This window comes from Pleurodeles waltl, chromosome 1_1, assembly GCF_031143425.1.
Source record: "Pleurodeles waltl isolate 20211129_DDA chromosome 1_1, aPleWal1.hap1.20221129, whole genome shotgun sequence".
In the NCBI taxonomy this organism is placed as follows: domain Eukaryota; kingdom Metazoa; phylum Chordata; class Amphibia; order Caudata; family Salamandridae; genus Pleurodeles; species Pleurodeles waltl.
The window spans coordinates 357,061,318-357,073,982 of record NC_090436.1 but is presented as its reverse complement, the minus strand read 5'-3'; positions in this window follow the sequence as shown (position 1 = coordinate 357,073,982).

Below are 12,665 nucleotides of genomic sequence, written 5' to 3'. Positions count from 1 at the left end.
CTCACACAATGCAGTCTCCAACCCCCTGGTGAGTGTCTGGGGCCTGGCCTGGGCAAGGCAGTATTTCACATTCAAAAGAGACTTTACTTTGAAGTAGGCCTACTTCAAAGGAGAAATTGGGTATAAGAAGGGCACCCAAACCCACAGACTTCAGAAACACTTCTGGAAACAAGAGGAACCTCTGCCCGGAGAAGAGCTGAAGAGCTGAGGAAGAAGAGCTGCCCTGCCTGTGACTGTGCTTTGTGGAGCTATCCTGCAGTTGCTGCTTCTGCCAGAGTAAGAGAGCAAAGACTGGACTTTCTGTGCCTTCCATCTTGAGAAGAACTCTCCAAGGTCTTGATTTAGAGCTTGCTTCCTGTTGTTTGAAGTCTCAGGAACAGCAAAGACTTCTCTCTGCCAGCACCTGGAGTCTCTAGAGAGACGCCTACTCTGCCCTGTGGTACCCATCCAGTTCCTGGGACCCTGAAAGGAGAAGCTGGCAGCCTAAAGACAAGGAAATCCATGCACAGAGCGCCATGTGGGGAAAAGATTGATGCGACTCCGATCTGCGGCTGAAGAAAAAACGCGCCGCTGGCTCCGCAGCTGAGACTCGACGCTCACCTTAAACGTGACTGAAGAATCAACACACGAAGCAGGAGAAATGACGTGCAGCATCGCTGACGGAGGCTGGGAGATCACAACCAGCGCTGCGGGGTTTTCGGATCATCTTGCGGCTGGATTTTCAACTCAAGTACTGCTGGGCGTGTAAAAACAACGCAAGGCCTGCCTGGATCTGAGAGTGCTGACCGGATCGACGCATTGGTCTCCTGCAGAGAGAAGAAACAACGAGCCCGACCTGATGAAAGGAGAAACGACACAAGGTCCCGCTCGTGAGGGGAATCAACGTATCGCAAGCCCTTTTTGACACGCACTCGCCCGTGCAGGGTTATTTTTGACACACCCAAGGTACTTTGTCACGCTAACAGTGTTAGTGTGTGTTTAAAACTACCTAAAGACTCTTCGTGCATTTTTATTGATGACTTGTGTATTGTGGATTTTTGTCATTTTGGTCTTGTTTTGTTTAGATAAATATTTCCTATTTTTCTAAACTTGTGTTGTGTCATTTTGTAGTGTTTTCATTAAGTTACTGTGTCTGTGTTGGTACAAATACTTTACACCTAGGACTCTAAAGTTAAGCCTACTGCTCTGCCAAGCTACCAGGGGAGTAAGCAGGGGTTAGCTGAGGGTGATTTTCTTTTACCCGGACTAGAGTGAGGGTCCTTGCTTGAACAGGGGGTAACCTGACTGTCAACCAAATACCCCATTTCTAACAATGAGCATGCAGCTGAGGTCAGGTGAGTAGACCACACACAGTCCTGGCAGTAGCACTCAGTGGGTGCAGAGTCTCTCACCCGCAGTCACACTCCTGAAGTGAACGGAGGCTCTCAGCGACTCCTCCTGCACAGTAAGGGGGTCATTCCGACCCTGGCGGTAAAAACCGCCAGGGCCGGGGACCGCGGATGCACCGCCAACAGGCTGGCGGTGCATCCTTGGGCATTCTGACCGCGGCGGTACAGCCGCGGCAAAAAAAGGGAAACCGGCGGTGTCCCGCCGGTTTCCCGCCGCCCTAGGGAATCCTCCATGGCGGCGCTGCAGGCAGCGCCGCCATGGGGATTCCGACCCCCTTACCGCCATCCAGGAACCGGATGGCGGTAACGGGTGTCGTGGGGCCAATGGCATGGGCACTGCAGGGGCCCCCTAACAGGGCCCCACCAAGATTTTCAGTGTCTGCCACGCAGACACTGAAAATCGCGACGGGTGCTACTGCACCCGTCGCACCCCTTCCACTCCGCCGGCTCCATTCGGAGCCGGCTTCCTCATGGAAGGGTGTTTCCCGCTGGGCTGGCGGCCGGCCTTCTGGCGGTCGCCCGCCAGCCCAGCGGGAAACTCAGAATAACCGCGGCGGTCTTTTGACCGCGCAGCGGTATTCTGACGGCGGGACATTGGCGGGCGGCCTCCGCCGCCCGCCAATGTCAGAATGAGGCCCTAAGTGTTCAGTTGGTCTCCTAATTGGGGATGGCTACAATGAGCCTGTCTGGGGTCCCTCACCTCGGTGATGGCACGCAGGTGCTCCCATGGCACTCACATCTCCGGTGGGGGGCAGAACAAGCCGCAGTCATTGGGGCTCCCGGTGACCCCTCTCTGGCAAACAGGGTCACCGCAACTCAGTCCACGGTTTCCAGCTCGATCAGTATGATGATGGGGGCTCCTCCTGGTATATGGGGTCACCTACATGCTACCCCGCAAGGCTTCATCCCTTACCGACTGGCAGTCTTGTACATGGCAGCTCCTTCTGGCATACGGGGTCGTCGCCTCGCTACTACACACGGGCTGCAGTCCGATTGGCGCAGCAGGACACATGGGTAATTTCACTGTGGTCCTCTCCTGGCATACAGGGGTCGCCGACTATTTCCGGGAATGACCTTTAATGCAGCAGCCGATTCCTCATACCTCACACAGGGAGTCCACTCGACAAGGCTGCCCACTGGCCCTCTCTCCCTCAGATGCATTCCTCTTCCTCAGAGCACACTAGTCTGATCTTGGCAATCTGGTAGGCACTAGTGCCCCAGGCACAAGTGTAGGTGATCTTGGATTCCCTGGGCAATGTCCCCTTACCCAGCAGGGAGACTAGCAGGCCTTGGCCCCCAGTCCTGGTCACAGGCAGACTTCTTGCAGGGCTCCCCTTTTCACACAGCCTGTCTGGCTGCTTGCCAGATTACAATTTTCTCATAGTTCATTTTCAGACACCAAATGTGATTTCGGACCTGAGGTTTGGAAGTTTTATGCTGAGGTTCTGCTTCATTTGACGTGCCCACTCTTCCGCTCCCTCTTCCTCTTGGAAAGCAGTCTGTCACAGCAACATCGTTTCCAAAGTTGATAGTCCAACAACAGAGACCGTGGTGGTGACTAGAGTTCACACCTGGATGTCAGCTACATTGATGACGTGAATTAAAAGTTTAGCCTAGGGCCTACAGCCATTCTCTTTATGATTCTCTTATTAGCCCCACTCCTTTTGTAGGATGTGTCCACACCCCTCACTTGTGAACTCTCAATGAATCAAAGAACACCCGTTGAAGTGTACAGGGGAGGCCTGGTCCTCCCTTCCCCAGTGTATGTCCCATCCAGCTTAAAGAAATGCAGCAATACACAAATCTGTCTGGGGGATCGCTTTACTTCCTCCACATGGTTCACCATGCATGCCTGGATCTCCCAAAATGGAACCTAGGGCACTCTATGTATTGTACTAGTCACAGTCACACATAAACCCATTGCAAGCACTCAGCTCATGTATACAGCAGACATGCACTGCACAGTACTGTATCCTCCCTGTACTGTGCTACTCAGCGGCAAACATACATTCAGCACTTGCATTTAACATGCATGCACTGCCCAGCAATGCATGCTTTATGTATTGTACCACTCATAGGCACACATACATCCTGCATGTGTATTTAACATGCACGTACTGTATCCTTCATGTAATGTATCACTCACAGGCACACATACATTCAGCACTTGCATTTAACATGCATGCACTTCCCAGCAATGTATGCTGTATGTACTGTACCACTGATAGGCACACATACATCTAGCATATGTATTTAACATGCACACACTGTATCCTTCATGTATTGTACCACTCATAGGCACACATACACCCAGCACATGCATCTAACATGCATGCAATGTACTGCACTCTTCTTGTATTGTTCAACTACTAGGTACACATGCATCTGGAACATGCATTTATCCTGCTTGCACTGCACAGCACTATGGGGGTCATTATGACCCTGGCGGTGAGTGTTAATGTGGTGGTAGTACTGCCAACAGGTTGGCGGTACATACCGCCACATTATGAGAATAGTGGGTTGGCTGCAGCCAACCTGCCCCTTCTCCACTCATACTGCCATGGCGGCATCAGCCTCTGGGCCGAAGTTGTGAATCTCCAACCTGGCGGCCAGCATAGTAACCCCGGCGGCATTTTGAGCTTGCCTACCACCATGGTTTCCATGGCATTAGCAACACCACGAAAACCATGGCGGTAGGCCCTACCGGTGACAGGGAATTCCCCCAACCCCTCAACACCCATCTAATGCCACACCTCACCCCATCTAAATTCCCCACCCCCCTACATCCAAAGTTCCACCACCCCCTCCGATCCTCTCATTCCCCTCCATCTCCCCATACACGCACACACCTGCAGACACGCACCATGCATACACCCAGTCACTCACACTGGCATACACCCATTCATACATGCATACTTCCAGACATGCTCGCACACATTCTTACACACAATCACACTGACATGCAGACACACATGCAAACAACACCACACACACAGACGCATTCAAGCACACACTCACACATTCATGCACACAACCAGACACACACATAACACCCCCCAACCCTCTCCCTTGTCTTACCTTCTTCTAGGAGGTCTTCCGGCAGGGAACGGGAAGGGGCGATGCTACCGCCAGCAGCGCCCGCCAGCAGAACACCGCCAGGCTGTATCACAAGTCATGATACGGCTGGCGGCATTCAACTGGCATGGCAGTGCTCATGGTAGCAGTGCCAGCTTGCCACAATCTGCCAGTATGATTACTGCCGAATTTCCACCCTTCTTGTGGCGGAAGTCCAGCAGTGATCATAATATGGTGAATGGATGGTAGCCACAGTGACGGTATTTTGGCGGCCGTCACTGCGGCGGTAGGCGGTTTTACCACCAATGACAAAATGAGGGCCTATATCTTTCTGGGACTCTACTACTCATAGACACATATCTCTCCAGCACATGCATTCACCATGCACACACTGCTCAGTACATAGCATTATCCCTGTATTTTACTCTTCCCAGGTACACATACTCCCAGCGTAGATACACCACCTCACCACTGTACAGCACTTCACACCATTCTGATGTAAACAAAGGGAAAGATTAGGACACAGCAGCTGAAGCTTACATATGAGTGAGTGTGTGAGCCATACTCAAGTGACACAGGTTAAAAAAGGACTTGCTTACTTCTACTGATCACCACTGTACTTGTGCTGCTTAACTTCTGGTGTAGATAGTAAGCTTTCACTACTATGAGGTTAGCACTTTGGGCCCCCCTCCTAGTCTTACAAGACTGCAGTCTGAGAGACTGGCATATGTCATAGCGCACAAACATGATACATGATCCGAATTTGCCTATGACAACAAAATCAGCATTAGGGATGCAGACATCACTACAGTTGGGCACTCAGGGTAGGGGTGTACATCTATTACCATGTATAGGACTTTTCAGTCTGAACAATTACCATGATGTTTCAAATTGCATTTTGCTACAGCATAGCTGGTATCTTTTTTGTTGTACAGCCCTTACGTGTTCCAAAATTCTTTTTTTGAGCATGTAGGTGGTGCTCATGTATTGCAAGCCGCATGCACATTCAATGTCATAAACCACATACTGGAATTGACATTATCTTCTGTTTAACTGTTATTAGATGGTTATTTCTGTCATTAATAACTTTCATGTTTTGCCAATTTTACCTGCCTTACAGCGATTATATTTTGTAAAGCAAGCTTGTAAATTCTTCAGCCAAATGTTTGTATCTTGTTCCGGGAAATGGCTCCTTGCCAGTTTATCTTTCAAAGATGCTGGTTTCCTAAATTTTATTTGAGGACTTTTCCAATCTTGCTCCAACATCTGGATCATTACAGATCAAGTGCCAATGTTTGTTAAATATCTTTCACATATTGTGGCTTTATTTGCTGTATGTCCGTACCAATTTTATCTCTGCATTCTCCTTGGTGTCTGGGACCTGCTATTTTTGAGGATTAGAATATGTATTATTTTCTGCTTCAGTCTTTCCAGGCCTTTCCTCAAGTTTCTCTATTGATAACCTCAATTGGATCTCTTTGTGATTTCTTCATATCGATTTTGTGAGTCTATATCATTTGAGCAATTTTGTCTTATTCATCATAATTATTCATATGGTATGCTCCTGATTAGGAGTTTTGGGTAGAAGCTTGTGCCATGCTATTGGCTTTTCTGAACAGTGTGGTCTCAATTAAGCCATTTCTACATACATGGTGATATCTAGGAAGTCAACTTGCTCTCAATTAGTGGTACATGTTGTTATCATTCAGATGACAAAATATACCATGGATTCTTCTGTTGCAAATTACAAAGAGATTGTTGATACTTCTTAGCCAAAGAACAGTTTTCTACAAATGATTCTCTTTATCTGGTCCCCAAGCATGTTCCTTCTCCTACCACCTCATTATGAGGTTAGCATAGCTTGGAGAAAAAAGTAATCCTCATGCTGTTGGTATATTTCATAGCCGATTGGGGGGGGTTCAAGAGTCTTGGTATTTTGGGAAGAGCATACAGAATAGGAGTTATTGATTTTTTATTATTTAGGAGTGGAAATGTATAGGTGCTCAGGTAGTTTTCTAATTTGGCTTGTTCAGTCAGGTAATTAACAGTCTCCTGAATTGCTTTTGGAGTAGTGATCATGTTCTATCTAATGATCCACGTCATTAAGTTGTTGGTAAATTTCTTGATCCTATTTTTGCTTATCCTGGATCTCTATCCCACTGCTCTTGCAGAAGGTTTTATAACACTGTAGTTATTAGTCTTTGGATCGGGAAGAGTCTTCTCTTCTAATTTTGTGAGAAGACATAGGAACATGTCTAAATTAAGGCATACACACCTTTTACAATACGCTTCTCAAATGTAATGACTTTTAGGTGAAACAAGGCAATATATGAGTTGAATGTGGATTTGGGATGGAAACATGGTATTATCATGTTTAGGTTCAGAATGATTGTCTGCAAAAAAACGCCCTAAGTTTGATCTTTCTGAAAAAATGTAGTAGTTCAGTATGTATGTTGAATCCATCAGGTCTCTCAGTGATGTCAAAGGAAAGACCTTTGCTCAATAAGTAGAGCTACGAGGAAGAGAGAGAGTCCTGAAGTAAGTGAAAGAGATAGGTAGCACAGAGTTATTTCTATGTGTTAGTGATGGGGACTTCACTAGTAAATTTTCCATCTCATTTGCCATATGTCCTGGTGGGAGGGGTAGATGATTGGGGAGATGTTTCTGTACAGTCAAAAAAATGTGTTACTTGTGGATTTAATGATGTTGTACTTGGACCCTCCAGTGAATCTAAATTGCTCTCATCTGCTGATGGTTCTGGAAAAAAAACATAAGTTTATTCTTCTATCTTCACTATGGTCCTCTGTCACTCTCTCGCTCAATGAGAAACTGTTGTTGGTATAATAATCCTCAAGTAGATATGGGTAAATTTTTTCTTTGTTTTAGTATGTAATGTTATGGGTGACTTTGTTGGCTTTTTTGTTATGTTCAATGTTTTTGAACTCAGCAACAGCTTTTTCTATTACTTCTAATGCACCTTTTGCATCTGCCAACTTGTCTAACTCTAAGACAACCTTTTCTAATTCTTGAATATTCTCCAATCCTTGATTACTATGTTCCCAAGTAGTGTCAATATCGAGGCTCATCCAGTGTTTGGAACAAGTTGTCGTATTGTGGCTAAAATCACCTCTAAACCTTTTTGTCCTCAATAAAAATTTCTGGTACGTTTTGTACTTGCAGTCCTAATGGTAGGATACCTGCCATTAGATATTCATTGAGCATATTAGATGAAGAAAAATTCTGACAGGTTTCTTTTTGCATTTGTCAAGCTGACGTACTTTATCTAGACCTGGTTGTTGAAGTAGGAAGAAGGAAGGTGGTGGAGCAGACAAAAGGTAGGGGCGGCTAATCATTTTTGCAATGTCTTCTTTAGTCTAAGTTAGACCTTCTTTCTTGGACATGGCACAGGGAAAAAGTAAGTGTAGGCCTATATAAAGAAGTAAAAATATACTGCACAAATATAAACCCTTGCAGACAAGCAACTACACCTAGAACTGTATAGCAAAACAAGGGTATGCCCAATGAGCTAGGCAGAAGGCAGAAGCAATTACTAGTATTTTAAAAAAGTGGTTGACTGTACTCTTACTCTATTAATTACATTTGTTAATAGGGGGAAGAATAATCCATCCAAAAGGAACCATATTCAGATAAACAATTCTGAATATCCAACCAATTGTAGGTGCAAAAGACCAACTAAAAGAGAGACGGATTCAATACATTTATTTTCATGAGAAAAAAATGTTAACTTGATTAGAGAGTGCTCATCCAAGATCATATAGTGAAGAAAAAGTGAGCAAGTGATAAGCGCATAAATACACAAAAAGACGCTGGACTCGACTATGGGGAGTGTTTAAATTAGGGAGGGTCAATTTAGGCTATGTATTGTCCATTGCTGATACTGTTTTGACATCAGGGTTACTCTGAGGACTTCAGGAGGATGTTAGTTGAGAACCTTTAAAAAATGAAGGTGAAAAAAGTGCTGAGGGGTGGGATCTTTAAAGGGCCAGGGCCCCAGGGCATGTGTCAGGAAATGAAAGGATGGACCCACAGGCAAATTCAATTTGAAAAAGTTTATCAATATGCAGAAAATTAAATAAAGGAAGAAAAATAAAATACAAAATAATGATTAGCTTAAACAAGAGTCCAAGGAGGAGGAAGCAAAATACTCAGATGGAGCGTAGTCATTCAGAACCTCTGGATATAAGAAAATTCAGATACTTGGATAGCAAAGTACAACAAAAAATACAAAAAATGAATGATCTGGAGGAGAGGAGGCAATGAGGGGTAAGTATCTTTCCTTGCAAAGTAGTGACAAACAGAAACAGGTGATCTAAAAAATGTCAGGAATTGAGAGTAAATGTCTAACACAGGTCCAGGTCAAGGCCAAAATGTGAATCTAGAGAACAAATCAGGAGTAGCAGGAAACAGCATATGCGCTCCGTATACTGTATTTGTTAAGCCAGTCTGAGTCAAAACACTGGGCAGAAATTAAGAACGTTACCTCAAGGTGGGAGAACTTGCTTCCGCTTGTTGGTGAAAAACATGACTACGTCAGAATGCACTGGGGATAGAGTGCAGTGTTCATAGGCAAAACAAGTAGAAATGAAGTGTAATTGCAAGGTCTGTAAACCCACTTCTGCTTGTTCAAGCAGCAACTTACAAGAAGTGTAAATCACATTGTTTATAGCGACTAAGGCTGACAACGCTTATGTTCCTTGGGAAACATAGACTTATGAACAAATTGTAGTCAGTATGGCTAAAGACAATAGAAAAGGGAGGAATTTGCAGATGAGTTGTTTAGAAATGTAAGTGCTAATGGCAGAAAAAAAACAGATTACTCAGGATGGGAAACCTTGGAGATTTAAAGAACTGTTTGTTAAGCTAAACATTAAGGCCCTCATTACGACCCTGGTGGTCGGTGATAAAGTGGCGTTAATACTGCCAACAGACTGGTGGTAATTACCGCTAAATTAGGACCATGGCAGTGATATCTCTGATAGACAGCCAATGTACCACACCAACCACCAGGGCAGAAACAACAGCCACCACAGCTGTAGCTGCCTACAGTCAGATGGAAGACAAAGTACTGCCCACCATATTTTGACTCACAAAACCGCCACCTTTTCCGGGGCGGTACCAACGCCATCAAAGGCCTGGTGGACACAGAACACAGAAGAGAAAGGACTCACCATTGGAGACACAGGGAAGAACCACGCCACCATGGAACCAGAACAGCAAATCTTCCCAATGATATTCTACATTATGCTCCACCTGGAACACCAACGCCAGCAAAGACGATGACTGTGAGTACGAGAGTGACACACATGCACCACACACACACACACTATACACACAACCACATGCATTACAAAAACAATTTGACCATGAAAATCTGCAGAATAAAGCAAAGGCAACAGGAATTTACGAAAATGATTGTAATCAGTCCAACAATAAAATTAAAAATCAGATTTACACACTAAACAGATCTGTACACATGTACAAAAAAGGGACCCTCCCAGTTCATAGTTCACAAGGCCCACATGGCCACAGGGCACAGTCCAAGGCCCCACGCAAATCCTGCACCAATCCGGAGAGAACACTGCAGGGGCATCCGTTGGCAAATATGCAGGCACCTCGGGAGGGCACCTCAGCCAAATGCGGGAACAAGCCCACTGGTTCTGGAGGGGGCAACATGCCTATTGCTCTTTGTCCTGGGGAGTGCAAGGCCACAGTCTCTCAAGTGGGTGTCGACCCCACTGGTTATGGAGGGGGCAACATGCCCTGTGCTATTTGTCCTGGGGAGTGCAAGGACACAGTCTCTCAAGTGGGTGCCTTCCTCACTGGTTCTGGAGGGGGCAACATGCCCATTGCTCTTTGTCCTGGGGAGTGCAAGGCCACAATCTCTCAAGTAGATGTCTTCCCCCTGGTTCTGGAGGGGGCAACATGCCCTGCAATCTTTGTCCTGAGGAGTGCAAGGCCACAGTCTCTCAAGTGGGTGTCTTCCCCACTGGTTCTGGAGGGGGCACCATGCCCATTGCTCTTTCTCCTGGGGAGTGCAAGGCGACAGTCTCTCGAGTGGGTGTCTTGCCCCCAGGTTCTGGGCTATATGGCATCCGACGGCGGTGACGGCTGCACTGTGGTGGTGGTTGTGGAAGGCTCCTGCTCAGCCCCTGCAGCCTCCAATGGCTGCACTGTGGTGGTGGTTGTGGGAGGCTCCTGCTCAGCCCATGCACCCTCCGATGGCTGCACTGTGGTGATGGTTGTGGGAGGCTCCTGCTCAGCCCCTGCACTCTCTGATGGCTGCACAACCACAGCTGGCGGTGGGGGCCCTGTGACAGCTGCTGGTGGTGGCAGTGTTTGGTCCGACAGCTTCCCCTGGCGTAAATTGCCTCCTCTCCTCCTGCTCATGGGCTGGGGATCGTTTACCCTTCCTGGCACTGGTGGATGGGTTCTTTCTCCCTCTGCCTGCTTGTGCAGGCTCCTTCCCCTTCAGTATTGTTGGTCTGGAATCCCTACCACCACGAGTAGGTGGTGCTACCCCTGGCCCTGTGGACTGTTTGACTGAGGTGCTGGCCTGGGTCCTTACTACCCTGCCCATACGTGCAGGACGGGGGTAGGGGGTAGGGAAGAGGTCAAGTTGGACAAGGAAAAGCTTTTTAGGGACCTTGGGGTGGGAAGAGGGAGGAGTAATGGGAGTGGAGGACAAGGGAGTGGTTGTTGGAGGTGTTTGTCTGCTGGATTTGGGTGCAGGTGCTTGGGCTGTATGCTGTTGTGAGGTGGATGGCTGTTGGGTGTCTGAGTGCTTGTGTCTGTGTACTTTAGGAGGGGGGACAGACACAGTGGGAAAGGACACAGGGGATGCGTGTATGGATATTGTGGAGGTGTCTGCCAGTGAGGTGTGTGTTCTGCTTGGTGTGGTGATGACGCTGGTAGCGGATATTGATGTAGTGCATGCAAGTGTGAGTGTGGAAAGTAACTGGGTGGGAGGAGGAGGAGGAGGGGGAAACAGTGGAGATAGTGGATGTTGATGTGTCTGCAACTGAATGGTGTTTGTGTGAGTGCCTGTGGGATGAAGTGTGGTGCTTCTGTTTGCCTGTGACACTCTTGGGTGTTGTCTTGTGTGTATGCTCGTCTGGCTGTGTGCTTAGGATGGGTTGGGGTTGAGGGCGTGGAAGTGGAGGGGGGACGGTTGAAACAGGGACAACGGCTGCCATCAGAGAAGAGGCCAGAGCCTGAATCGATCTCTGTTGGGCCGCCAATCCACTGTGAATGCCCTCCAGGTCTGCCAGCCCCTGAATGGCATTCACAATGGTTGTTTGCCCTTCTGAGATGGATCTCAGGAGGTCAATAGCCTTCTCACTCAGGGCAGCAGGGCTCACAGGGGCAGGGCCTGAGGTGCTTGGGGCGAAGGAGATGCCCACCTCCTGGGTAAGCGGGCATGGGCAACTCGCTGAGGGGCTACTGGGAGGCAGTGCTGGTACGGGGTGGTGGCTCTACCTGTAGCTGGGGTGGTCACAGAGGTGGCCGCCACCACCAGGAAGCTCCCATCGGAAGACGTATCAGAGTCTGTATTGTCCCCTCCAGTCTCCGCCGTGGTGCTCCCCTCGCCCTCTGTCACACTGGTGCCCTAAGGGTCGGTGGACTCTGCCTCCAGGGTCCTCTGGGATGCAGCTCCCTCTGTCGCCGGTGCCTCTGCTCCTCTGCCAGATGATGCTAATGCACATAAGGACAGGGTGACAAAACAAGAAAGGGGTGGAGAGTGACAAAGGACACTGGGTCAATGACTGAACCAACACCACTGTTGGCCTACACAGCAACCTCACTCACAGTGAACAGTCCTACGCACTATGCATGGCACTACCAGTGAAATGTCTAGTCACCAAAGAATGAGGAGGGGCACACACAGCCAACTGCAGCGCACCTGGGACCCACGCAGCCCTGACCAGGAGTAAATACTAACAAGCTAGGTAAGCAGTATTTCACATTCAAACCCTTAGCCACTAGAGGACCTACGCTGCGATGTCTGGCCTGGCCTAGGGGCACCCACTGACACATAACCACCACCCGAATGCCCCCCTCTAACCGTAAGTTGTAATGATAGCCACTGTACTCACCCTCTTGTGGCTTCTGTGATGCCCTCAAGCGCCCATCCAGCTCAGGGTAGGCCACCGCCAGTATGCGGGCCATAAGGGGGGTCAGGGT